General features: G+C 42.6%; 1 protein-coding gene across 2 annotated transcripts in view; it reads right to left on the bottom strand.

Moving 5' to 3' along the window:
• RAB7A (RAB7A, member RAS oncogene family) overlaps positions 1–24,918 on the bottom strand; it is an 86,447-nt gene that overhangs the window by 42,306 nt on the left and 19,223 nt on the right. The window contains exon 1 of one of the 2 annotated variants that reach the window (XM_032149864.2): positions 15,392–15,419. The exons of the other annotated variant lie outside the window; for it this stretch is intronic. The gene's annotated coding sequence lies outside the window, so the exon portion shown is untranslated. Of the gene's footprint in view, positions 1–15,391; positions 15,420–24,918 lie in introns of those variants that run through there. 2 annotated transcript variants of the gene reach the window in all.

Genomic DNA, 24,918 nt, shown 5'->3' on the forward strand with positions numbered 1-24,918 from the left:
GAGTCAGACTGCCAACTCTTACCTAACAGCATAAGTTTCTGCAGGCTTTTAAACCCTTAATTGAGTCTTCCAAATCAGATACTAGGGACACAAGACGACCACCACAAGTCCAATGATTTGCGAAAGGGCACAAGTTCATTTTGTGGCTACCATCCTCAGAACAGATATCCAAAGTAGAACATGCTTCTAAGTGCATCAGGCTTAAAATAAGTGTCATATCACCCAAGTACACTAACAGATTAGGCTTAACATGTAACTATTAGGACATGTTAGGAATTTAATTCACAACCCCCTATCCCCATCAAAAACATGTTTAAGCAAGAGTTTTAAACATGTGTTATGGAAGAAAAAAAAACAGAGGCAATAGTAGTATAAACTCTCACATTCTGTAAACAAATTTTAAATAAAAAAGACCATGGGATGTTTCCAATGGGAAAGTGCAATATTTAGATTTATACTCTAAGCTTTGGAACACATCCTTCTGGGTTATATGATTCTAGCCTTTCATTACCCTTCAGCAACTCTTAAGTTGTGCAGAACTGATGGAAATGCAAATCACTCTTGTCTATGGATATGTAAATGAACTGTCTTGATAATCTTTCCCTGTGGAAAAGCCAGTTGTGTTCATTTCGACATTACTGACATTACTACATGTATGTCTGCTCTTTGTTGTCCCCCTCTCCCTGAACTGGTTGTAACTGGTTGTCTTATGAGTTAAAATTTTTAACATGTGTTCATTTTATATTTAAAATGAGTCATGATCTTACCTTTTTTGAAAACTATCTTCTAACAATATCTCCACCTGAGTTTTGAGGGTGTTTGGATCATCTTCAGAAGCAAAATATGTTTAGGAGAGAATTTAAGGAGTGACAAGAGTCCTCATAGTCTACAAAATGGTTACACAAAGGTTGGTCAGAATGCAGTGGCTTCCAGGGGTGAAGCCAAGGCATTTAGATCTGCTCCTTATTCATATACAAGAACAACTCTGGTGTAATAGACCAAAGAGACTCTCAGACGCTCTGGTTCAAATCAGGGCTCTGAAACTTTAAAAGTAATTGCAAAAACCGCAATTACTTTTGCACCAACTTAATATTAGCTGTACAAGTAAAAGTTCAGTTATCTGGCCTCCTTCAGCCTTCTACTAAATCCCTAAATCTGTAAAAGGTGGATGGTTTAATTTTCTTGTGCTCCTGTGAAGATATGAGTACAAAGATGGTAAGATGCCAGAGACCAACGCCTGGTACATTACCAATAAGTGGTATCTTATTACCATTAAGCATAATATCTCACCACCTCTTGAATTCCTGGAACCAATGCTGGTTACTGACAAAATGGAGTAAGCCCCTTATTAACCTGCTACAACATTCTCCAGCTCACAGTGCTATAGAATTCTTTGTTCTTTAGCCAGAGCAACTACAGAACCTATTTTAGTCTCCACTCTTGAAGATGAGCCCCCCAAACTGAGGAAATTTTCTACCAATTATAGAACTTAAAATTGTAGGCTGGGTGCAGTGGCCCACGCCTGTAATCCCAGCACTTTGGGAGGCTGAGGTGGCCGGATCACTTGAGGTCAGAAGTTTGAGACCCACCTGGCCAACATGTTGAAAACCCCATCTCTACCAGCTAAATACATAAATTAGCTAGGCATGGTGGTGCACGCCTGTAGTGCCAGCTACTCAGGAGGCTGAGGTGGGAAAATCGCTTGAACCGGGGAAGTGGGGGTTACAGTGAGCTGAGACTGCACCACTGCACTCCAGCCTGGGTGACAGAGTGAGACCCCGACTCAAAAAAAAAAAAAAAGTCACATTCCCTTTCTTAACATTTAAATATTAGGGGAAATAGCGGCAGAGCTTTCAGGTTACCCTAATAAGCAGTCAGTTCCCAAATGCTTATGGAAAAGAGAAGTATAACGATTTGCTTTATGTCAAAAAAAAAATCACTTACACTTGGATTTTTTCAGGAAGAGAAAGATGGGAGATTTGCCTTCTTAATTACAATTTATTAAGTTTTTGGATTTTTTCTTTACACATTCATTTGATAGCAGAAAGAACGAAACTATAAATCACAGAGACAATGCAGGAAATGGGGACCGCACACTGGATTACAGAGCTGGCTCATGAGGGGCATTCACACATAAACTGACAGATGACTGAGCAACTGATGATCTACTTTTGTAACTGGCTTTCTTCCCCTCCCCAATGACTCTCCAGTGTATCCAGTGAGACAGGTTATAAACTTAAATGCCTTCTGGATACCTGAGATCCTAGCTTAGTTTAAAATCCAGTCCCATTTCAAAAGACTGTCAGATCTTGGGTTAGGCAAGGATTTCTTAGATATGTTAAACAAAAATGACAGGAGGCCACTGATTTGGAATGAGCTCCTGCACTAGGCCTCAAGAGACTAGATCAAACAAAACAGAGTCACTCGAGCTAAAGTTCCACGTCACCAAACGAAAAATAAGTTGTGGGCTGGGTGTGGTGGCTCACACCAGTGCTGTAATCCCAGCACTTTGGGAGGCCAAGGTGGGCAGATCACAAGGTCAGAAGTTTGAAACCAGCCTGGCCAACGTGGTGAAAACCCGTCTCTACTAAAAATACAAAAATTAGCTGGGCGTGGTGGCAGGCGCCTGTAGTCCCAGCTACTCAGGAGGCTGAGGCAGGACAACAGCTTGAACCCAGAAGGCAAAGGTTGCAGTAAGCCGAGATCACGCCACTGCACTCCAGCCTGGGCGACAGAGCGAGACTCCATCTCAAAAAAAAAAAAGAAAAAAGGAAAAAAGAAAAGTAAGTTGTTTATCTGATCTTCTAAAAAATCAAGAGAGACAGAATACCCAAACAAGCCAGTTTTAGCAGGCATGATAAGGAACTACCCTCTGCTTTAATCCTTACAAAAAGGTAACCTGATATTAACCAATCAGTTATCTTTCAATTACTGTTTCATTGCTCCCACCTTACAAAGCCCATTCTTCTACTACTGCCCATTGGGAGTTTTCATCCTATTTTGTAGAATGGAGGCTGCCCTCATTCACGAATTGCAAATAAAAGCCAACTAAGATCTTTAAATGTGTTGTAATTTTGTCTTTTAACAGATATCACATCAAAAGCACAATCCCTAGAAGGATTGACAAATTGGACTTCATCAATAGTAAGAGCTTCTGCTCTTCCAAAAACACTATTAATAGAATAGAAAGACACAGACTGAGAGAAAATATTTGGAAATCACATATTTGACAAAAAGACTTGTAATCAGAATATACAAAGAACTCTCAAACACAGTAAGAAAAAAACCAACCCAATAAAATAAGTGGGCAAAAGATCTAACAGATACTTCACCAAAGAATAAGTAGGTGAAAAGATGTCTGTTCAACATTGCTATTCTTTAAGAAAATACAAATTAAAAACATAATGAGACACCAACACATACCTATTAGAAAGGCTAAAAATTTTTTAAATGACCATGCTGTGTTGGCAAGGATATGAGCAGATGGAACTCCTGTACACTGCTGGTGAGAATGTGAAATGGAAAAACCATTTTAAAAATTAGATATATATTTTGGGGTGATGAAAATGTTCTGGGCTGGGTGCGGTGCCTCATGCCTGTAATCCCAGCACTCTGGGAAGCTGAGACAGGCAAATCACTTGAGCCCAGAAGTTTGAAGAAATCCTGGGCAACATGGCAAGACCCTGTCTCTACAAAAAAATACAAAAATCAGCTGGGTGTGGTGGTGTACACCTGTAGTCCCAGCTCCATGAGAGTGAGACCCTGTTTCCTTAAAAACAACAACAAAAAAAAAAAAAAAAAAAGAAAGAAAAAAGGAAAGGAAAGGAAAAGAGAAAAGAAAAGGTTCTGTAATTAGATGGTGACAGTTGTATAACCTTGTGAATATTTGAACTGCACACTTTAGGCTGGGCACAGTGTCTCACACCTGTAATCCCAGTACTTTGGGAAGCTAAGGCGGAAAGGCTGAAGCTGGGAGTTTGAGAGCAGCCTAGACAACAAAGTGAGACATTGTCTCTACCAAAAAAAAGAAAAAAAAAAAAATTAGCCAGGTGTGGTGGCGTGTGCCCTTAGTTCCAGCTACTCGTGGGGCTGAGGTGGAAGGATCACCTGAGCCTGGGAGGATGAAGGTGCAGTGAGCTGTGATCACACTATTACACTCTAGCCTGGGCAACAGAATGAGACCCTGTCTCCAAAAACAAAACAAAACAAAACATGCACACTTTATATAGGCAAATTTTATGATGCATTAAGTATTTCAACTTTTTAAAAAAAGTTAAAACACGCCTACCATATGCCCCAACCATTCCCCTCCGAAACAGCTACCTACCCAAGGGAAATGAAAACACACATCTAGACAGACTTGTGCACCAGTGTTCACAGCAGCTTTTGTTGTAATAGCCAGAAACGTGAATCAACCCAAATGTCCATCAACAGAAAAGCTAATCAAACTGTGATATAGCTATACAATGAAATACCACTGAGCTACAAAAAGGAATGAACTATAGATACATACAGCACAAATAAAATAATAATGTCCAATAAGGCCAGATACTCCCCCCCAAATACATAGTATACTTAAAGTGTATATACAGATCCCATATACACAAAATACAAGAAAATGCAAACTAGAAAGCTGATCAGTGGTTACCTGGAGAGGGGTAAGGAAGGGCAGCAGGCAGGAGGGTGAATTACAAAGAAATACTGGGATACTTCAGGGTAATGGATTCGTTCATTCTCTTGACTATGGTGATGGTTTCACACAATACAAACCATCTGTGAATGGTATGTATTCATAGATACATACATATGTCAAAACTCAAAGTGTATAGTTTCAACATGTATGGCAATTATATTCCAATGAAGCTGTTCTTTAAAAAAAAAAAGGTATAGTCAGAGGCCAGGAGGCTGCAGATATCTGAGGGGATGACATGGAAGAAGCAGCCACTGCATTGCCTCAGTTCTCACTGAATTCACAATCGCTGAATCTGGATTCCAGCTTCAGCTTTTCTTAATTCTCTGCTGCAAATGTCTGCCTTGTGTTAGCACCTAAAGTCACATTAGACAGAAACTTTCCACTCACCCCATCTGTCCTTCCCAAGAGGAACACTTTCTCTTGTTCTCATACCCAAAACCACTTTCTATGTCCCTTTACCCCAACCATCACATCTGGTTTAGCCCCAGCCATACAAATCTTTCCCTAACCTCTTTACATTTCCACAATTCTAGTTGCATCATTACTTCTTGACTCCTGATTTATTTCCTTACCCCAGGCTCCCTTCACTCTACTCCAGCTTGCTTTGCTACACACAGGAGCAGCTACTGAAAGCCAAAGCTCCTTGGGCTAATTCCTCAGGCACTCCAAGAGCTTGGCTCCACATCCCTTCCGAGGGTCCCACAGCCCAGGTCTATGTGTTTGCCTGCTACAACTGACTTCCTCTTCTATCTTAAACCTGCCTTGCCACACTTTCCCGACCCCCAGATCCTGGAAGGGGCATCCCTCTTGTATTCTGTGACTCAAACCCAGCAACTCCTCAGGAGACTAGTTGCAAACACCTGACTGAAGGGACAATTCAGAGCAGAGGCTGAGCCCCTTGGATTTTAAGTCAAATCTGAATGCCAACGTGCAGCAGGATGAGGCAGCATCAGGCATTAGGCATGAAGGCTGCAGCAAGAGATGGTATCAGGGCAAATCAGTCCCCAGTGATGGTCAAAAGAAAGGAGAATCCACTTCATACCAACTAGGACCACTAGAATTAAAACAAAAACAAACAAAAAAAAAAAACAGACAACGAGTTTTGATGAGCATGTGGAGAAATTAGAACTCTTCTACACCACTGGAGGGAATGTAAAGTGGTGCAGCCATTTTGGAAAACAGTCTGGCAGTTCCTCAAAGAGTTAAACATATGACCCAGGCCAAGCACGATGGCTCATGCCTGTAATCCCAGCACTTTAGGAGGCTGAGGTGGGTGGATTGCTTGAGTCCAGGAGTTCAAAACCAGCCTGGGTAACATGGTGAAACCCCATCTCTATAAAGAAAAGAAACACACACACACATGACCATTCCTATGGGATCTGCTCTGACATCTGTACAATCTTGAGTACATTTAGCATATATATATAGAGAGAGCCTTTAGACCCAACTTCCACTTCACAAGAAAGAGTGGGGATAGAGAAATACATTAAACATCAAAAGATGCACCCAGACAAACCTAGAATGTGGAACACTCTGTTAGGACAACTGGCTTGATCTTTCCAAAACTAAAGATAATGACAGAAAAAGGGAAGGAGGGACCACATTCTAGATTAAAGGACTCGAGAGCATTTACAGGTGAAGTATCATGAGGTCTAATTTACTTTGTAGTAACTCAACTGAAAGAACAGATAAAGCAAATACAGAAAATGCTAACTGTTGAAAGTAGGTAGGACAGTGTATCTCTTACACTGAGTCTCTTTGCTTTGTATATGTTTGACATTTTTTCATAATAAACTGGGACAGCTATTCCACATTAGAGGAGGAGTGGCTATCTGAACAGGACAGTTGGGGCAGAAGCTCTCATTGGATCCTAATCTAGCTAAACAGATTCTGCTTCTAATCTCCACCCTCAGGCTCTCCCACTGGAGTGGGGTCCAGGTAACTTCAACGATGAGAAATGCCCCAAACCAAACCTTCCAGAGTACTTCAGGTTTGTTTGACCAGTAACTCTCACCCCATCTCACTCCCCACTCCCAGAAGGCACTCAATACTCATTGAGATTTAAGTAATCCTTCAGGTCTTCATATAATCACTTCCATTTGGGGGGTCATGGTGGGAAGTAGGGGGGTGATAAGACTTGAGGAGGTTAAGCAAAACTGTGACGGGGAGGAATTTTATTATAAAGAATAAATAACAGTTTGCTTGGTTAACTGTGTTGGGAGAAGAGAGCTTAGAAGGGAATGGAACATTTAGTAAACATTCCTTCCAATTCCTTGGGAAGTTAGCAGGAACCCTTAAAGTTTCCACTTTTCTTTTCCCTTGTCCCTCCTCCTTAGCCTTTTTCATCTTTAATCTTCACACAGGAAAGTCTATCTGTAGCCTAGAACAAACTGACCCATAGTCCAACACTGCCAGCAGAATTTCCCCTCCGGGTTTTCAAATTTTATTAGCATAAAGTTATAGAAAGTATTCCTATATAAATTACTGTGGTAAATTATAACAATTACCATTTTCAAGTGTATATTTCAGTGGCATTAAGTACCATGAAGTTTATTTTTATTTTACAATAGATTTAAAATCCCACTTTAAGATAACTGGCAAAACATGCAAACATGGAGCCAAGTCCAGGGAGAGGAAATGTAAAGGCTCCACACCTTCTGCACAGTTAAGTGCACCACAGACATCTTGATGGGGCTGGTGCCACAGTTTGGCAGGCATAAATATAAATGAAAACATTAAATAATCGGTTGCTTTTCAATAATGCCTAAAGTAGTCTTATTCACATCCCTACTTCAATATGTTAATCAAGTTGTATACAATCACACTCTGTCCCTGTAATTTAACTAAAATTCCAATTTTCAAAACAGGATTTATAGGCTGACAGCTGCTGCTCTAGAGGAGAGGTGCCTTTTTCCAGAGGGCAAATCTGTGGCAGAGAACTCAGTCCTGAAGATCTAAATAAAGGACCGTTAACTCAGAGGTCATGCCAATCTGGACACAGACCTTGGTACATAAGGCCTGTTCAGAGGCTGGTGATCTAAACACAGATTCATTTCCCAAGCACCTGCACCAGCCCAACTGCTAGAGATGCAAAGATGACCAAGATAGTCTCCCTACCTCAAGCCTGGTTTGAGGAGACCCTGGATAAGCAGACAGGAAAATGGCAATATATGTGTGATGTCATAGGAATAGTCAAGACTTCTTCCTCCGAGTGGGATGGGGGGTATAGAGGACTTTGACTATGGTTTGCCATATTTTAAGTTTTAAAACAATTACTATGTATGACTTTGTAATCAAAAGAAACTCTCAACACAAAATAAGGGGCTGGAGGTGATCAGGAATCTAACCCATTATATGAGGGCTTCAGGAACGCTTCCCAAAAAGGATACCTAGATGTTGAATCCTCAACCGGGTACAGAGATTATCTTCGAAGAATAAAGGCCAGAATTTTAACATGGGGAGGAGGCAACAGGCTAAGAAACCCCAAGAACAGCTGTGCTTGCTTTTTATACACTTAAGCCAAGGATTTGGGGGCTGGAAAAATCTGACCTCTTGGTACTCTTGTTTCTACTTAGCTTTAGAAACAAATTCGTGCATCTGTACAAATTCCATCCTTATCTGTAAGAAAGGCTTCCTCTCCACCTCTTACGGTTGTAGGAGGATTCCACAGGCAAATGGGAGATGAAGCTTTTTAAGGGATAAAACACTTTATATAGGTCTATACCTTAACTGAAGTCGCTATGGGACCGGCAGTTGAAATGACATGATTTTGCCTAGGTCCCCCTACAAAGATGATTCTACCAGAAAAGATTTCAAGGTCTACACTAGTTCCGTATGTTTATAACTCAGTTTAAGCTAGAGGCTGAGTGTTTTTCTGTAGCACTTACTAGCCAAAAACCTATCCACCTTATACTTCCAGGCTTTGCCTTTGTTATGGTTGCTAGATGAATTTCCTTGCTTCCACACAAAGGCTTGACAATCAACAGACGGTTAGGTGACAGCATTGACCTTATTGCTCATCCCAGTATATCTAAGGGGTACACACAAACCAGCTATTAGCACTCTACATTGTAGGAAGCGTTTCTGAAACAGATATGGGAAGGATCAATGTAAGAATCCTCCAAGATAAAACCTATCTCTGGGAAAAAGTGACTGTATTATTGGTGGAGTATTTGGGCTCTCCAGAGATAAACAGAACCAACAGATTACACATAAAGAGAGTTATTACAAGGAATTGGCTCACAGGATTATGTAGGCTGAGAAGTCCCATGACCCGCAGTCGGGAGGTCTGAGAATCGGGAGAGCTGACAGAGTTAAGCTCTAGTCAGAGCCTGGAGTCCAGAGGGCAAAGAACAACTGTGTCCCATCTCAAGCACGGTCAGGCGGAGAAAGAACACTTTCCTGCTCAGCCTCCTTCTCTATTCAGCCTCCCGTGGATGAGGCTCACCCACGCTGGGGAGGGTGGTCACCTTCACTCAGTCTACCAAATCTCATCCAGAAACATCCTCACAGACACACCCAGAATAATGTTTAATGAAATATCTGGGCACCTGAGGACCAGTCAAATTGACTCATAAGTCGTCATCAAGGCTGGGCACGGTGGTTCACGCCTGTAATCCCAGCACTTTGGGAGGCCGAGGCAGGCAGATCACCTGAGGTCTGGAGTTAGAGACCAGCCTGACCAACATGGAGAAACCCCGTCTCTACTAAAAATACAAAATTAGCCGGGCGTGGTGGTGCATGCCTGTAATTCCAGCTACTCGGGAGGCCGAGACAGGAGAAATCGCTTGAACCTGGGAGGCGGAGGTTGCGGAAGCCAAGATTGTGCCACTGCACTCTAGCCTGGGTAACAAGAGCGAAACTCTGTCTCAGAAAAAAAAAAAAAGTCACCATCATCACGGGCAGATATGAAAACCTAACAGAGCTTACTTGATGTTCAGGTACCATGGGGTGTTGTAATGCCCAAGCAAAAGCTGAGATCTTCAGGCTGAGGAGGAAGTGTTAAAGAACAGAATGTCAAAGGTTTCACAACACTTTGCTTCTATTTCAAAAGCTACATTCCTGCAAAGGAGGTGTAAAGGGACTAAAACTTAAAACCCATTCTCAAACTGGGCCCACAAGATCTTGGCAGAATAGACGTCCACCTGCCTCACAAGATCACCCAGTGCACAGCCTCCCTCAGACAACTTTTAGGTAGTCATGGCTAGAAACTGACCAGAGATGGCAATGCACAGCAACTGGGATAATCGGGGAAAGGAACTAACATAAACCTTCCTTACCTACCACATTAAGCTCCTGTGGCTTTTCCACCACTAACACCGAATTCCTGCCACATTATGAGGAGCCAATACACAGTTTACTTAATTTTATTCCTCTTAGGTTAACACATTTGCCTCCGAATGTAAATTCTCAGTTTCCCTGTAGCTACTCAACAATCTCAATGTAACTATGAAACCATATTTCATGTCGAGACCTATCAGCTTATGGCACATTTGGATTTCTTTGGAAAAAGAATTTGAACAGAAGATACTCATATTAATTTACTCATTTGTAAAACACAGGGGCTGTAGGTTGAAGATCACTGAACTTAAAAAGAAGCTGTAGTTTGTTTACTACTCAACCAAAGCCTGAGTAGCATTAGAACCGTAAGTCCCCTTAAAACTCTGAGCCAGGGATTTTGTTTCTTTGTGGCAACAGAAACATTTCAAATGAACTCATATGTTAAATCTTAGGCCGGGCGCGGTGGCTCACGCTTGTAATCCCAGCACTTTGGGAGGCCGAGGCGGGCGGATCACGAGGTCAGGAGATCGAGACCACGGTGAAACCCCATCTCTACTAAAAATACAAAAAATTAGCCGGGCGTGGTGGCGGGAGCCTGTAGTCCCAGCTACTCGGAGAGGCTGAGGCAGGAGAATGGCGTGAACCCGGGAGGCGGAGCTTGCAGTGAGCTGAGATCGTGTCTGGGCAACAGAGCGAGACTCTGTCTCAAAAAAAAAAAAAAAAAAAAAAAATTCTTAAGCAAAAAACAGATAAAACACAGCTATTCGTGGGATGGCCAAGAGCAATCCAATGCTACCAAAGGATCATGTTCAGGGAACGCTCAAGAGTTCTATCCACAACCAGAACATCATTGATTTACTCCAAACCCTTTTATCTGATAAATGAGAAAACTAATGCTCAGAGACAGAAGCATGCTTGCCCAAGAGCAAAAATCCCTAAAGATTTTTCGTTGTTGTTTTAAAGTCATTCACTCTTGATAAATGTCACTACAAACAAGCAGAATTAAAAAATCAAACGCAGGAGGCCGGGTGCGGTGGCTCACGCCTGTAATTCCCAGCACTTTGGGAGGCCGAGGTGGGCGGATCACGAGGTCAGGAGACCGAGACCATCCTGGCTAACACGGTGAAACTCCGTCTCTACTAAAAATACAAAAAAAAAAAAAATTAGCCAGGCATGGTGGCAGGTGCCTGTAGTCCCACCTACTCGGGAGGCTGAGGCAGGAGAATGGCGGGAACCCGGGAGGCGGAGCTTGCAGTGAGCCGAGATAGCGCCACAGCACTTCAGCCTAGGCGACAGAGCGAGACTCTGTCTCAAAAAAAAACCAAAAAAAACAAACACTGGGGTGGTGGCTCACACCTGTAACCCCAGGGATTTGACAGGCTAGGGCAGGAAGATTATTTGAGGCCGGGAATTCAAATCCAGCCTGAGCAATATAGTGAGATGCTGCCTCTACAAAAAAATTTAAAAATTAGCCAGGTGTGGTGGCTCACACCTGTAATCCCAGTGATTTGCGAAGCCAAGGACAGAAGACTGCTTGAGCCCAGAACTTTGAAGTTAGAGTGAGCTACAATCGCACCACTGTACTCCAGCCTGGGTGACAGAGCAAGACTCTGACTCTAAAAATATAAAAAATAAAATAAGCTGGGCGCAGTGGCTCACAAGTGTAATTCCAGCACTTTCGGAGGCTGAGGCAGGAAGACTGCTTAAGCCCAGGAGTTGGAGACCAACCTGGGCAATGCAGCAAGACCTTGTCTCTATTTTCTTAAAAATATTGTTTTTAGGCCAGGCATAGTGGCTCATGCCTGTAATCCCAGCACTCTGGGAGGCTGGGGCAGGTGGATCACTTGAGGTCAGGAGTTCAAGACCAGCCTGGCCAGCATGGTAAAACCCCATCTCTACTAAAAATACAAAAATTACCTGGGCGTGGTGGTGGGCACCTGTAGTCCCAGTTACTCAGGAGAATGAGGCAGGAGAAATCACTTGTAACCCAGGAGGCAGAGGTTGCAGTGAGCTGAGATTATGCCACCATACTCTAGCCTGGGCAACACAGCGAAAGTTGGTCTCCAAAAAAAAAAAAAAAAAAAAATTATTTTTTAAATAAATAAAAATATTTTATTTTAAAAATAAAATATAAAACATTCATCTCGTGCCTCTGCCTCTCCCGTACTTCTAGCTTTGCTTTCAAATTGCTAAGCACACCTGGCCTCAATATCACACTTGTTCCCTCTCCTGCACCATCAGCGGCTCAAATGCCATCATTCCCCGACCATCCTATGTAAAATGGCACGCTTTCACTTCACCCTGTTACTGTTCTGCATAGCACTTATCTGATATTCATGTTCTATCAAGTATGGCTAGGGGAGAAGAAAATGGAGAATAACTGCTTAATTTGTATAGCCTCTGGTTGGCATGAGGAAAGGTTCTGGAAATAGGTGGTGGTGATGGATGTATAAGAGTGGGATTGGGCCAGGTGTGGTGGCTCACACCTGCAATCCCAGCACTTTGGGAGGTGGAGGTGAGCGGATCACCTGAGGCCAGGGATTCAAGCCCAACCTGGGCAATATGGCAAAACCCCATCTCTACTAAAAAATACAAAACCAAGCCGGGCGTGGTGGTGCACACCTGTAGTCCCAGCTACCTGGGAAGCTGAAGCAGGAGAATCGCTTGAACCCAGGAGGTGGAGGTTGCAGTGAGCTGAGATCATGCCACTGCACTCCAGCGTGGGTGACAGAGTGCAACTCCATCTCAAAAAAAAAAAAAAAAAAGATAGCGAATACTAAGGTGAAAAACCCCAACGGTCCAAATACGAACCTCGGCCATTACCATACTGTTTTCATTGGTGTAGCTTTGCAGTACATTTTGAAATCAGGAAGTGTGAGACCTCCAACTTGGTTGTGTGTTTTCAAGATTATTTTGGCTACTGGGGATCCCATGATTTTCTGTATCCATGTTAGGATGGATTTTTCTATTTTCTGCAAAACCATCATTGAGATTTTAATAAGAACTGCATTGAATTTCTTTGGGGAGTATTGTGATTCTAACAATAGTAAGTTTTAAAATCCATGAACATGAGTTACCTTTCCATTTATTAAAGTCTTCAATTTCTTTTTGCAATGTTTTGTAGCTTTCTATACACGTCTTTCTCCTACCTAATTTACTATTTTATTCTTTTCCATGATATTGTAAATATAACTGCTTTCTTAATTTCCTTTTGAGATTGTTCATTGTTAATGTTATAGAAACAGAACTTTTGTTGATTCTGCATCCTGCAACTTTGCTGAATGAGTTTATCAGATCCAAAAGGGTTTTATGTGTGAGAAATTTTTACAGTTCCCTACATATAAAATCGTATCTCTTTCAGGGTTGAGGAGATGGCATCGTCCAAAGCGGAAAGAGTACAGTCCCAGGAACTGAGCAAAGAAAGGTGGTTATGAATTTGAGATTCTCATCTCCGGCCTAGTCAATCTAGGTAAGGGATTGCCAATTTTGTTAGTCTTTTCCAAGAACTAACTTTTGGATTTCCTGAATTTTTCTATTTTATTTATCTCTACTGTATTAGTTCCTTCTTTCTGCTAGCTTTGAGTTTGTTGTTTTCTACTTTGTTAAGGTGTAAAAAGTTAGATTGGTGATTTGAGGTCTTCCTTCTTTTTTTAATGAAGGCATTTATAGCTATAAATTTCCTCCTTTAATACTGCTTTTGTGGCATATCATAGGTTTTGCAATGTTTTATTTTCTTTCTGTTAAATTGTTTCTAATCCTTTTTTTTCTTTTCTAATTGCCCTTGTGATTTCTCCTTTGACCACTGGTTCCTGAAGAGGGTGTTATTTAATTTACACAGTTTTCAGTTTTCCTTCTGTTACTGATTTCTCACTTCATCCCATTTTGTCAAAGAAAATACTTGGTATAATATTTTTAAAAATCTATTGAATCTTAATTTCTGGCCTAATGTATGGTCTATCCTAAAGAAGGTCCTGAGTCCACTTAAGAAGAAGATTCATTCTGTTGTTGTTGAGTAGAATGTCCCGTGTATGTCTGTGAGATCTACTTAGTTTCTTATATTGTTCAAGTACTATATTCTATTTCCCTACTTATCTTCTGCCTGGTTCTTCTACCCATTAAAGTCCCCAATTACTACTGTAGAACTATTTCTCCCTTCCATTGTCAGTCATGCTTCACATATTTGAGTGGTCTGTTATTAGGTGTGTAAACGTGTGTCTTTTTGCCATAGTAAACCTTTTATTAATATATAATGTCCTGCTTTGTCTTGTAAACTTTTTTGATTTAAAGTATATTTTGTCTGATATTAGTGTAGCAATCCCGATCTCTTTTGGTTACTATATGAAGAGAGTATCTTTTTCCATCCTTTCACATTAAATTTTTTTGTCTTTGATCTAAAGTGAGTCTCTTATGGCAACAAGCTGGATATTTTTCTATCCATTCTGCCAATCTGTCTTTCGACTGCAGGGTTTAGGCTATTTACATTTAAACACTGATAAGGCAGAACTTTTGTCATTTTGCTGTTTGTTTTCTATATATGCCTCACAGTTGTTTTGTCCCCTATTTCCTGCATTATCATCTTCCTTTGTGTTTAGTTGATCTTTGTAGAAAAACATTTTAATCCCCCTTTTATTTCCTTTTGTGTATATCCTACAGTTATTTTCTTTTTGGTTACCATGGGAGTGATATTTAACACCCTAAAGTTATACTACTCTGATGTGAATATATACCAAGTTAACTTCAATAACATATAAAAAATGCTCCTATACAGCTCCAACCCCATCACCTTTCAGCCATTAATGCCACAAAATTATATCTCTATGTGTTGTGTGTCCAAAACAGACTAATAACTTCTTGATACATAAGTCTCTTAAATCATGTAGAAAACAGAAACACTACTAGCTTTTATAATTTTTCATGTATTTACCTTTATCAGACATGATAATATCTTCGTACAGATTTGATTTCCTGTCTAATGTCCTTTTATTTCAACCTTTATGACTTCCTTCATGAAGGAAGATCTAGTGGTAACAAACTCCTTAAGCTTTTGATCATCTGGTGCTGTAGTTTTAGTGTTTGTGTTCCTCCAAAATTCATTTTGAAACTTAATCCCCAATACAACAGGATTAAGAGGTGTGGCTCACACCTGTAACCACAGCACTTTTGAGAGGCCCAGGCAGAAGGATCACTTGAGCCTAGAAATTTGACACCAGCCTGGGCAACACAGTGATACTCCATCTCTACCAAAAATAAAAAATAAAGAGGTGGGGCTTTCAAGAGATGATTAGGCCACACTAGCTCCACCCTTATGGATAGGATTAATGACTTTATATAAAGACCCAAGGGAGCAAGTTCATTCCTTCTGCCAAGTGAGGACACAGAAACAAGAGACCATCTTGAAAGCAGAGAGCGAGCACTTACCAAACACCGTATCTGCTGGAGCCTTGATTTTGGACTTCCCAACCTTCAGAACTGTGGGAAACAAATTTCTATTCTTCATAAATTATCCAGTCTTAAGGTATTTTGTTATAGCAGCACAAAAAGACTAAGACATCTGAGAATGTTTTAATTCCGCCCTCATTTTTTAAAATATTTGTTATTGAGGTTAAACACACACACACACAAAACTTACTATCTTTATCATTTTTAAGTATACAGTTCAGGGTAATAAATATATTTACATTCTTTTTCCCCCCTTCATCCTCTATCTGCTTCCCCACCAATATATGCTCTATCTTCATAAAATCTACTTTTCTAGCTCTGACATATGAGTGAGAACATGCAATATTTGTTTTTCTGTGCTTGGCTAATTTCACTTAACATAATGGCCTCCAGTTTCATCCATGTTGCTGCATATGACAATATTTCAGTTTTGCTGGATATAGAATTCATAATTGACAGTTTTCTTCCATCAATAACTGAATACATCCACCCACTAACTTGTGTTCTTAAAGGTTCTGATGAGAAATCCAATGATGATCTTCTGGGGAAATGATGATAATGGATATCCTCCTCTCCATTCTACAGATGTTAATAATGTACCCAATTGTGTCTTATGCAACAGAGCATTTCCTTAGGGTATCATGATGTCAGTTAATTTGTAGCATCATTTTGAGACCAAACATTCAGAGTTTAATTCAGAAAAAGGTATTGAATATTTTGAGTGTACACATTATGACATGTTTAAAAGCCAAAAGGTATTACAGATTTTGAACCTGGAAATAAAAAAGGCTGTTGTAGCATACTTCAGGTTTCAAAAAAAAAAATAAATATCAACCTCTATAACCCATCTAAAGAATAAGCACTTTTTTTTTTTTTTTTTTAAAGAGGAAAAGCTTCTTGAGACCAAAAGTGAGAAAACCACTATGGATTATTCCCAGCTATGACTGGCCCATTTCTTGCTCTGGATATTATAAGGAGCCATTGTTCTGGAATTACAAACACCTAAATAAGCACTTGGCTGGACCTAGGTTTTTCATCTGCACAGCCCAGTAAGCTGATTTTTGGTGACCTGACAAACAGAGACCACAATTATATTGTTTCCTCATGTGTGTGTTTTTTTCTATTTTATTTATCTTTTTTCTCTACTTTGTCTTTGTCCTCATTTTTCTTTTTGCCATTTTTTATTTCCTTTTTCTTATTATTCTTTTTTCTTTTTATTTTCTCATCCTCCTTTACTCTTTTGTCTCACTTTTTAAATTCTTATATCTTCTTCTCATTTTTCTTCCATTTCCTTTGTTGTTTTTCTCATTTTTTCATTTTTTATTTAGTTAATGTTGTTGGTTAGTATTACTAGTATTGTTGGTTATCACTGTTAGTGTGGTCAGTATACAGCTGGTATTATGTTCATTAGTTAGTTAGCATAGTTTGTAGCACCAGTATTATTGGTTAGCATTCTTAGTTAGGATTTGTAGTTAGTGTCGCTAGGAGGTCACTGTATTAGTCTGTTTTCATGCTGATGATAAAGACATACCCAAGACTGGGCAATTTACAAAAGAAAGAGGTTTAACTGGACTTACAATTCCACATGGCTGGGGAAGCCTCACAATCATGGCAGAGGACAAGGAGGAACAAGTCACATGTTATGTATGGTGGCAGGCAAAGAGAGGAATGCTTGTGCAGGGAAGCTCCCCTTTTTGTAACCATCAGATCTCATAAGACTTATTCCCTAACTTGAGAACAGCATGGAAAAGACCTGCACCCATGATTCAGTTACCTCCCACTGGGTCCTTCTCATAACCCATGGGAATTCAAGATGAGATATGGATGGGGACATAGACAAATCATATCATTCTGCCCCTGGCCACTCCCAAATCTAATGTCCTCACATTTCAAAACCAATCTTGCCTTCCCAACAGTCCCCCAAAGTCTTAACTCATTTCAGCATTAACACAAAGGTCCACAGTCCAATGTCTCATCTGAGACAAGGCAAGTCCCTTCTGTTTATGAGCCTGTAAAACCAAAAGCAAGTTAGTTACTTCCCAGCTACAATGGAGGTAAAGGCATTGGGTAAATACAGCTGTTCCGAATGGTAGAAATTGGTCAAAACAAAGAGGCTACAGGCCCCATGCAAGTCCAAAATCCAGCAGGGCATTTAAATCTTAAATCTCCAAAATGATCTCCTTTGACTCCATGTCTCACATCCACGTCACACTGAAGCAAGAGGTGGGTTCCCATGGTCTTGGGCAGCTCCACCCCTGTGGCTTTGCAGGGTACAGCCTCCCTTCTGGCTGCTTTCACAGGCTGGTGTTGAGTGTCTGCAGCTTTTCCAGGTGGATGGTGCAAACTGTTGGTCCATCTACTATTCTGGGGTCTGAAGGATGGTGGCCCTCTTCTCACAGCTCCACTAGGTAGTCTCCCTGTGGAGAGCTCTGTGTGGGGGCTCTGTCCCCACATTTCCCTTCCACACTGCCCTAGCAGAGGTTCTCCATGAGAGCCCTGCCCCTGCAGTAAACTTCTGCCTGGACATCCAGGCATTTCCATGCATCCTCTGAAATCTAGGCAGAGGTTCCCAAACCTCAATTCTTGACGTCTGTGCACTCGCAGACTCAACACCACGTGGAAGCTGCCACAGCTTGGGGCTTGCACCCGCTGAAGCCGCAGCCTGAGCTCTACATTGGCTCATTTCAGCCATGGTTGGAGCGGCTGACACGCAGGGCACCAAGTCCCCAGGTTGCACAAAGCACAGGGACCCTAGGCCTGGCCCATGAAACCATCTTCTCCTAGGCCTCCAGGCCTGTGATGGGAAGGGCTGCCATGAAGACCTCTAACATGCCCTGGAGACATTTTCCCCATTGTCTTGGGGGTTAACATTCAGTTCCTCGTACTTTCTGCAAGGGCTTGAATTTCTCCTCGGAAAATAAGTTTTTACTTTCTATTTCATTGTCAGGCTGCAAATTTTCCTAACTTTTATGCTCTGCTTCCCTTATGAAACTGAATGCCTTTAATAGTACCCAAATCACCTCTTGAATACTTTGCTGCTTAGAAATTTTGGCTGGCCAGGCACGGTGGCTCACACCTGTAACCCCAGCACTTTGGGAAGCCGAGGCAGGTGAATCACCTGAAGTCAGGAGTTCGAGACCAGCCTGGCCAACATGGTGAAACCCCGTCTCTACTAAAAACACAAAAATTAGCTGGGCGTGGTGGCGGGCGCCTGTAATCCCAGCTACTCAGGAGGCTGAAGCAGGAGGATCACTTGAACCCAGGAGGCAGAGGTTGCAGTGAGCTGACATCACGTCATTGCACTCCGGTCTGGGCAACAACAGTGAGACTCTGTCTCAAAAAAAGAAAAAGAAATTTCTTCCTCCGGATACCCTAAATCATCTCTCTCAAGTTAAAAGTTCTACAGATTTCTAGGTCAGGGGCAAAATGCCACCAGTCTTTTTGCTAAAACATAACAAGAGCCACCTTTGCTTTAGTTCCCAACAAGTTCTTCATCTCCATCTGGGACCACTTCAGCCTGGTTGTCCATATCGCTATGAGGCTTTTGGTCAAAGCCATTCAACAAGTCTCTAGGAAGTTCCAAACTTTCCCACATTTTCCTGTCCTCTTCTGAACCCTCCAAACCCTTCTAATCTCTGCCTGTTACCCAGTTCCAAAGTGGCTTCCACATTTTCGGTTATCTTTTCAGCAGCACCCCACTCTACTGGTACCCATTTACTGTATTAGTCCGTTTTCATGCTGCTGATAAAGACATACCCACGACTGGGCAATTTACAAAACAAAGAGGTTTAATTGGACTTACAGTTTCACATGGCTGGGGACGCCTCACAATCACTGCAGAAGGCAAGGAGGAGCAAGTCACATCTCACATGGATGGCGGCAGGCAAAGAGAGGAGCGCTTGTGCAGGGAAACTCTCAATAGCCATCAGATCTCATGAAATTTATCCACTATCATGAGAACAGCAAAAGGAAAGACCTGCCCCCATGATTCAATTACCTCCCACTGGGTCCCTCCCACAACAAATGGGAATTCAAGATGAGATCTGGGTGGGGACACAGCCAAACCGTATCAGTCACCATCTAGCAGGGTCTCACCTTGTCTGGTGAGGAGACACTTATTTACAATTACAGGGTCTTCAAGATCATCGGCCAGGGTAGCTTCGCTAAGGTGAAGCTGGCCTGGCATATTCTGACTGAGACCCAGGTAGCCATGAAGGTCATCCACAAAGCTCAGCAGAGCTCCTCCAGCCTCCAGAGACTATACCAAAGTGTGTGTGTATGTGTATATATATATATATTCAGTATAATGAAGGTCCTGAATCACTCCAATACCAGCAAACTCTCTCAAGCAACCAACACAACAGAAACATTATATTTAGTCCTGGAATGTGCCAGCAGAGCAGAGCTATTTGACTACATCCTAGAGTATGGCCACAGAAGGGAGAAAAAGACCTGAGGCCAGTTCCTGCAAACAGTATCTACTGTGCAGTATTGCCACCAGAAGAAACTGTCCACAGGGACCTGAAGCCAGAGAACTTCCTTCTGGATACCAATTACAACATAAAAACAGCAGACTCTGGCTTTGGCAGCAGGTTCACTGTTGGCCGGAATCTGGGCACATTTTGTGGGAGTCCCCTTATGCTGCCTCAGAACTCTTCCAAGAACAAAATTATGACCGCCCTTCTCCCTACCCCAGTGGATTTGTGGAGCCTGGGAGGCCTTCTCTACACCATGGTGACAAGGGTCTTGCCATTTGTCAGACAGACCTTTGTGGTACTGCAAGATGAGATACGTTACGGGAATTACAAAATCCCATTCTTCATTTCCTCAGAACTAGAAAGCCTCATGAACAAATTGCTTACCCTCAACACCAGGAAGAGGAACACAACAGGTTAGATTATGGGGCATCCATGAGTCAATAACGACCAGGGGATACTAAGGCCACACCAGGAGCCACTCCCTGATTACCAAGTCCATGGAAAGACACAGCTCACGGTGTCCATGGGGTTCAAGGCAGACCACATCCAGAAGTCCTTGTTATGTTGGGAAAACATATATGACTACACCATGGCCACATACCTAGTCCTGTGTATAGGAAACTGGAGGAAGGCTCCATCACGAGAGTGCAGCCCCTGCCTTCTGGGGGTCCCACCAATTCTTCCCCATTCCCCAAAGTATAGTCCACCTTCCCTGTCTACTCAAAGAGGAGGAGTCTAAGCTAGGCTGCCTTTCCCACCTTTACCTTGGTTACTTCTAAAAGTCAGCTGGCTGAGAAGACGAAGTGTTAGGGCAGAAGATCACCGGAAAAGCCACCATGCCTGCCAGTCCCTTACTCGACCTGAAAATGAGACCAATATTAACACAACCCCCTCCACTCAATGTACCAGCAGCAGTGGAGGAAACCCAGAAGGAGTCACCTGTCCCCAACGATAATCTTAGGAACCAAATCCCTCCATGCTGAGCGACCAGATGATGTGTTCTGAGCCTCATACCTATGGCAAGTGCCAGGGCCAGCAGGGGGCCACTAGAACGTTTGTCAACTTCATCTTAAGAATGCTTTGCTGGCTGGGCACAGTGGCTCATGCCTGTAATCCCAGCACTTTGGGAGGCAGAGGTGGGTGGACCATTTGAGGTCAGGAGTTCAAAACCAGCCTGGCCAACATGGTGAAACCTCGTCTCTACTAAAAATACAAAAATTAGCTGGGCGTGGTGGCACGTGCCTGCAATCCCAACTACTTGGGAGGCTGAAACAGGAGAATTGCTTGAGCCCAGGAGGCGGAGGTTGCAGTGAGCCAAGATCGCACCACTGCACTCTAGCCTGGGAGACAGAGCGAGACTCGTCTCACAAAACAAAACAAAACAGAATCCTTTGCTTCCTGCAGGCCCAAAGACCCACCACACAGCTAGAAATAAAGTGGCACCAATGGACAGTTGAGGCCAAGAAATAAACCAAGTATCTGGGGTGGCTGAGATTCATTTTCTTTTCATTTCTTTATTTCATTTCATTATTTCATGGAGTTTTGCTCTTCTTGCCCAGGCTGGAGTGCAATGGCGTGATCTCAGCTCACTGCAACCTCTGCCTCCCGGGTTCAAGCAATTCTCTTGCCTCAGCCTCCCAAGTAGCTGAGATTACAGGCATGCACCACCATGCCCAGCTAATTTTGTATTTTTAGTAGAGACGGGGTTTCTCCATGTTGGTCAGGCTGGTCTTGAACTCCCGACCTCAGGTGATCTGCCCGCCTCGGCCTCCCAAAGTGCTGGGATTACAGGCATGAGTCACCGTGCCCAGCCTACTATTTTTTAAGAGACAGGGTCTTGCTCTGTCACCCAGGCTGGAGTACAGTGGCAGGATCATAGCTCACTGTAATCTCAAACTTCTGGGCTCAAGCGATCCTCTCGCCTGATCCTCCCAAGTAGCTAGGGCTACAGATATACAACAACAAGCCTTTTTTTTTTGTAGAGATAGAGTATTGCTATGTTGCTCAGGCTGATTAAACTCCTGGCCTCAAGTGATCTTTGCCCTTTGGCCTCCCAAAGTGCTGGAATTACAGGCATGTGAACCACTGCACCCAGCCTATTATGTTTCAATTAATATGATTTTTAATTACCAAATCATAATTTTATACATTTATGGGTACCATGTGATGTTTAGATATATGTATACAATATGGAATGATTAAGTCAAGCTAACTAACATATATCTATCACCTCAGAAAAACAATTACCACGTGATATCACCAATGTGTTCAATCTTAAAAAGTTGAATCCCAACCCGGTCAATACAGTGAGACCGCATCTCTACAAAAAATAAAAGTAACCAGGTGTGACAGTGTAGGCCTATTGTCCCAGCTCATCGAGAGGCTGAGGCAGAAGGATCACTTGAACCCAGGAGTCCAAGGCTGCAGTGAGCTATGATTGAGCCACTGCGCTCTAGCCTGGGTAACAAAGCAAGACCCTGTCTCTAAAAATTAAAGAAAAATGTAAAAGCTAAAAACAAACAGTTGAACCCACAGATGTAGAGAGTAGACTGATGGTGAACAGAGGCTGGGGTGGTGGGAGACAGAAATAATGGAGAGTTGTTTATCAAAGGGTACAATGTTTCGGATAGGAGGAATAACTTTCTAATCTACTGCACAGCAGGGTGACTACAGTCAGTAATATATATTTGGACATTTCAGAATATCTGAGTCTATTTCAAATGTCTCCTTGCATTTAGAATAGAAAGCAACAAGATCGCGAGCTCCATGGATCCTGACAATACGGCATGGCAGGTCAGCCAGGCATGGACTTAAATAGGTGCCAGGGGGCGCTGGTCAAGAAGCCCACGTTGCTGTGTGACCAGCACACCCAGCTCAGAGGACTCAACCAGCAGAGGATAGATGTGTGCAAACTGCCAACGAAGTCTCTGCATGGGATTCAAGTCAAGAGGACAACTGGCACCCTTGTGGCCTTCAAAAGTATCCTATTCAAAGTAAGGGGTGAGCCCCTCCATCCCACCCGGGGGCAATGTCAGAGCCTGGACTGTGTTTCCTGGAACATTTCTCCCCTTCCCTGCTCTTCTGTGTCCTTTCTTAATAAAATGGTTCTCACCCGGGCCTGGTGGCTCAGGCTGGTAATCCCAGCACTTTGGGAGGCTGAGGCAGGTGGATCACTTGAGGTCAGGAGTTCGAGACCAGCCTGGCCAACATGGCGAAACCCCGTCTCTACTAAAAATACAAAAATTAGTTGGGCATGGTGGCGCGCGCACCTGTAATCCCAGCTACTTGGGAGGCTGAGGTGGGAGAACGGCTTGAACCAGGGAGGCAGAGGTTGCAGTGAGCTGAGATCATGCCACTGCACTCCAGCCTGGGCAACAGAGCAAAACTCTGTCTCAAAAAAAAAAAAAAAAAAAAAAAGATGGTTCTTAATAAATTACCATTTCTTCCAAATTTTACAGTACAACTCAAACTCCAGAAAGACGGGTCGCAACTAATTTTGCTGTTTTGCACCCTCCCTGCACAGAACTGGGGCAGTGCATACCCTAGTTTAGGCAACAGGTAGACACGTAGTACTTGAAGTCAACCAGAAAAATTTAATGAAAAAGTGACTTCAGAGAAGTATCAAGGAAACCCCAACAGCAAAAAATCATTACAAGTGGCTCTGAGCCAAATGCAAGGCAGAAACACACACATTGTATGTGACCTCACACTGACATTACCTGGTTAGCTTTTCACAAGGACCAATGGCAACTTTAAATTCTGTGGGCCTATGTTAATTGGGCCAAAAGGTCCACAATAGGATGAGGAAATCTTGGGAACCAGGCTGTGTTGGGAGCTATACAAGTGGCATGGGTGTGGTCCCCAAAGCAGCTTAGCAGATCACTTGGCTGAGCTGCTGAGGTTCCCAACTGGATAATGAAGGAGTGTGGCCTTTCCACTGTGATGTTGTCTTTTTATTACAGTGGAATGTAGTCAATAATAATGCATATTTCAAATAATAATGTATCATATTTCAAAATAGCTAAGAGAATAAATTTCAAATGTCTTCCAAATGGATCAGTTCCTCTAAGAGGCCTGACCCAGGTATGGGCCCTTTTGTCTGCTCAAATCTATTGGTGAACCCTTCTAATAAAGTTTTCATCTCAGTTGTTGTACTTTTATGCTCCAGAATTTCTGTATAGTTCCTTTTTATAATTTCTATCTTTTTGAGACTGGGTCTCACTCTGTCACCCAGTGGAGTGCAGTGATGTGACCATAACTCAATGCAGCCTCCATGCCCAGGGCTCAAGTGATCCTCCCACTCTAGCCTCCCGAGTAGCTGGACTACAGGCATGTGCCATCAAACCCGGCCAATTTTTTTTTTTTTTTAAGAGAAAGAATTTGGCCGGGTGCGGTGGCTCACACCTGTAATCCCAGCACTTTGGGAGGCCAAAGCAGGTGGATCATCTGAGGTCAGGAATTCAATACCAGCCTGGCCAACACGGTGAAACCCCGTCTCTACTAAAAATACACAAGTTAGCTGGGTGTGGTGGTGGGCACTTATAAACCCAGCTACTTGGGAGGCTGAGGAGGAGAATCACTTGAACCCAGGAGGTGGAGGTTGCAGTGAGCCGAAATCGTGCCACTACACTCCAGCCTGGGAGACAGAGCAAGACTGTCTCAGGAAAAAAAAAAAAAAAAAAGAGAGAGAAAGAATTTTGTCATGTTGAATAGGCTGATCTCGAACGTCTAGGCTCAAGCAATCCTCCCATCTTGGCCTCCCAAAGTGCTGGCATTACAGGCGTGAGCCACTGCACCCAGCCTCTTTCTTGATTTTGTTCAGAGACTGTATTTCTGCTCTCCTTTAGTTCTTCGTCTGTGGTTCCTTTAGTCCACTGAGCATATTGCTGACAGTTGCTTTAATGTCTTTGGCTAGCAATTCCAATGTCTGGGCTTCCTCAGGGATGGTGTCTGTCAATTTTTTTTTCCTGTGAATGGGCCACACTTCCGTGTTTCCTTGTTATGTTTTATAATTTTCTGTTGAGACTG

The sequence above is a fragment of the Hylobates moloch genome, unplaced genomic scaffold, assembly GCF_009828535.3.
Source record: "Hylobates moloch isolate HMO894 unplaced genomic scaffold, HMol_V3 SCAFFOLD_4, whole genome shotgun sequence".
Lineage (NCBI taxonomy): Eukaryota > Metazoa > Chordata > Mammalia > Primates > Hylobatidae > Hylobates > Hylobates moloch.